We start from the raw sequence: 4,615 nt of genomic DNA, 5'->3' as shown, positions 1-4,615 counted from the left end.
CATTAAATGATCACATTTGTTATTTCAAAACAAGACAGACATCAGTATATTCAATTGACAAATCAAGAAGAATATATTAAATATTATGATCCAATAAAATAAGTTAAATGTATAAATTAGGTAAAGAAAAATATACAAAGATATCATATTAATATTATATATATATACATATATATATATATATATATATACATACACATATACATACACACACACACACACACATATAGTTTTTTTTTTTTTTTTTCAAGAAGTATAAATAATATGATGTTTCTAAAATCTGATATATATAAAAAAAAAAAAAAATTTGCATACACATCCATACTTTTTTTCTTTTTTTTTTTTCAAGAATAATAAATAATAGGTTTCTAAGAGTCTCATTCAAAATAAGTAGAAATAAAACACATTTTCACATACACACACACACACACACACACACACACACATACATTTTATTTTCTTTACTCAATTTTTTTCCAATCTCAAAAATCTTTTTTTTTGTTGTTGTTGTTGTTGTTGTTGTGAGTCACTAACCCTTGAGGTGTGAGCACAGCAGAGTCAGCATGTGCTGGATGTTGGTGAGGTCTCTGCAGGGCGATGGGGCCGGCGGGCTGTGCTGGGCTGCTCTCTCTCTCTCTCTCTCTCTCTCTCTCTCTCTCTCTCTCTCTCTCTCTCTCTCTCTCTCTCTCTCTCTCTGCACTGCACTGCACTGATATCATGTGTGCTGTAAACACACACCTAACACAACATCCAGCTGCATGTGTTACTATTAGGAGTGCTGGGAAAGCCCACATCTGGACACAAATCCTGTGGTTGTTCCGGTTAAAGTTATAAGTACTGTATAACTAAAACACTGCATAGTCTTTACTAGCGAGGTGTTTCCATTGGCTGCTGGGAAGATTTCTGAGGTTGCTGCTCGAGATGTTTCCTCACAGGGAGGGTCTAATTTCATGTTGGGCTGTTAGAGAGTCGCTCAGCTGATGTCAGACAGTCAGATGCATGTCTGGGCTTTGATAACAGACTGCAGACCCCGCCTGAGCCCGGGGCCCGTCGAAGCAGCTGCGCTCATGGCCCCTGAAGCCCACAGACTGGAACAGTCGAAACACAACCAGTGATGGTGAAGAATGTTATAAAGGTACAGCTGTGTGAATCAGGAACGAACCATTGCTGTGAACCATTTATTTGCGGAAATTAATCCATTAAATTACTGTAATGTGTGATTACGGAGAAGAGGATTCATTTTACTACTCTAAATATTGGTGAGGTCAGGTAAATCAGAGCTGTGCAGATCATTTGTAATATCACATTTTTGAACACAGTGTTTTTCACATGCAAGTTTGCTTAAAAAGAAACAAAAATCAAGCAAATGGTCTACTGTTTTAACTAAGGAATACTGTATTTTCACAACACCTCTCATTTATTTTGACTGTTGAGTACCATAATTTTTGGATTTAGACCCACTTGCCAACTCTCTGGGTGAAAAGAAGTACTGCCCGACATTACATCTGATCTAAAATATCAAATTCATATAAAAATACTAAATAATAATACTAATAATGATTACAAATACTTAAAATATACTGTAATGATATTTAAAGATAAATTAATATAAACCACAGATGCAGAGAACCGTTTTTATTTTAGTATAATTGAGATACTATTCTAGTAATTTTATTTGTTTAGTTAACAGGGACATTGTACGTTAATTAAGCATTTCTGTAAATGTAACAGAATCAGCCAAAGGCTATTTTTTATCCTTAGTCCCTTTATTGTTGTATTTTGTGTCCATTTTAATTACAGTAATTTGTTTCGTCATTTTTATGCATGTTATGTTTATGCATAAAAAAATACACACACATGAATATATATGAATATATATATATATATATATATATATATATATATATATATATATATATATATATATATATATATATATATATATATATATTCATTTTTATTTCAGTTTTATTTTATTACATCAAGTTAAATTCAAATGGAAAAAAAGGTTGCTGGAAAAAAGCTAAAAGTTATTCTATTCATTTCAGTTAACATTTTATTTCAAGTAATGATTTTTTTTTTTTTTTTTTTTTCAGTTTTAGTTAACTATTAATGAACCATTTTACTGTCAGAGCTGTTAGTCTTAATCCAGTTAACAATTTCCTGATCCTGTTCCTCAATGAAGAGAAACAATAAAACCTATTGCAAAATTTCATATGATGAAGCAATGACAACTCATTCTGTGAATCATTCAGTTCAAACCAAATGATTGAGATCTTCATAAGGAAAGAGATGATGACACTGGCTGGTTTATTAGTGTGGTTGAAGAAGTTGTTAGTTATAACATTTGCTGGCATTCAACACTTTACTACCAATAGTTTGTTTTGTCAGTTCTTGTCCAATCCCAAAGGCCATATACAGTAATTAAAACATAATAAAACATGAAAGCCTGTTCAACAGATTTATACACAATACAAAACATGGGCATGTTACCAAAAAACAAACAAACATTTAATCATTCATATTCCTATTCTAATGGAAACAGAGCCACATTTTTGTGTTTTTCAAAAACAAAACTCATTAATTTACAATTGCAGAGCCATTTTCCTAAATGTACCTGTCAAACATGAGATTTATTTTGTTTGCTAGATCTATCTGCTGCTTTTAAATCATCAGATCCTCCTGTCTGCCCTCTCATCACTGGGCATCACTGGGGTTCCTCAGGGATCAGTTCTTGGACCCCTCTTCTTCTCCATATACACGACATCACTGGGTCCCATCATACAGGCACATGGCGTCATACCATTGCTATGCTGATGACACACAGCTCTATCTCTCATTTCAACCAGATGATCCAACAGTAGCTGCACGGATCTGAGGCTGGCTGGCGGACATCTCGGCATGGATGAAAGAACATAACCTACAGCTCAACCTGGCAAAGACTGAGCTTCTTGTATTCCTGGCCACTCCAAATCTACAGCATGACTTTACCGTCCAGTTAGGTTCATCAACAATTACACCATCAAGTGACCAGCTAACTTTCAAAGACCACATTGCAAGGACTGTTCGATCTTGCAGGTTTGCACTGCACAACATCAGAAAGATCAGGCCCTTTCTAACGGAGCATGCTGCACAACTTCATTTCATTTCTAGGCTGGACTTCTGCAATGCTCTTCTGGCTGGACTTCCATCAAGCACAGTCAAACCTTTATAAATGATTCAAAAGGCAGCGGCACGACTGGTCTTTAATGAGCCCAAAAGATCCCACGTTAACACCTCTCTTTATCTCTCTTTGCACTGGCTGCCTTTTACAGCTTGCATCAAGTTCAAGACACTGATGCTTGCATACAGCCACAGGCTCAGCACCCACCTACATCCACTCACTACTACGAATCTACATTCCCTCCAAAAGTCTGAGATCTGCTAGTGAGCGACGCCTCGTGGTGCCACCACAAAGAGGCACAAAATCCAGAACATTTTCATCCACCGTTCCTGGCTGGTGGAATGATCTTCCAACCCCTATCCGGAATGATGAATCCCTGACATTTTCCAAAGGACAGCTGAAAACAAAGGACAGCTCCCCCCTTTCGTCACTATCTGAAAAAATCTTTTTCTCTTTTCTTTCATCTTTCTCTGTCTAGCTTGTACTTATTTGAACAATGCTTGAAACTTTATATGACGAGCACTTTCTCTGTCTATTTGCCTCTTTAAGATGAATCGCTTGATGTATTCCCCAATTGTAAGTCCCTTTGGATAAAAGCGTCTGCTAAATGAATAAATGTAAATAAATGTAAATGTAAACATGTCAAGACAGCCATCGTGAATTAACCAACAGACAAAAAACAGTCAAGCTCAGCGTTCTCAAAGACATCTCAAATTTGTCAACTGAAGGGTGAAATCAGCTCAGCAGAAGGAGCCCCAGGTAACATCCTGGCACAGAAAAGAGACACGTACCATTACAGAGCAGAGAGGAACTACTGCGCTTCCTGTCACTGTTTTCCTTCCTCACAACCGGAAACCATGCTTGCCATTTGTAGTCACATGTTTCATAGAAACACACAAACACATACACAAGAACATGTCCAGGTCACATTTTACCAAAAAAACAAAATGAAGAAATAATATTATACACGAAGAAAAATTAAGACTAGATGTAGGACCAGATTTTGACATTTTCATGACAGTGAAGCACATTTTCTCTAAAAATCTCCCAAACAATCAAATAAACTCATTGTCATCACCATTTTGCAAAAATAAAATATTTAAAATGTATACATTTAAATAAGTCATAGTAATATTTGTTGCACTGAATTTAATGTGACGTAAACAGAAAAATGATGCGCATTACTGAGCTTTTTTGGGTTATAGTAATGAGAACTGATAGAAATGTGCTTAACCACATCTTAACAGTCCTAAAACATTAAATTTTATTGAAAAACAATATTTTGCATTAGAAAAAATCAAATATCTGCATTACAAATTGGGCGCTGTAATTCATGAAAATTGTCACATTGAACAAAAAAGGCTTTTCTTTATGTAAAATATATATATATGATTAAATATGACCTGGATATTTCTTCAACCTCATTAAAATGACACACAACACAAGTTGTGA

Source organism: Cyprinus carpio, chromosome B20, assembly GCF_018340385.1.
Source record: "Cyprinus carpio isolate SPL01 chromosome B20, ASM1834038v1, whole genome shotgun sequence".
Lineage (NCBI taxonomy): Eukaryota > Metazoa > Chordata > Actinopteri > Cypriniformes > Cyprinidae > Cyprinus > Cyprinus carpio.
Note: the sequence above shows the minus strand (reverse complement) of the source record.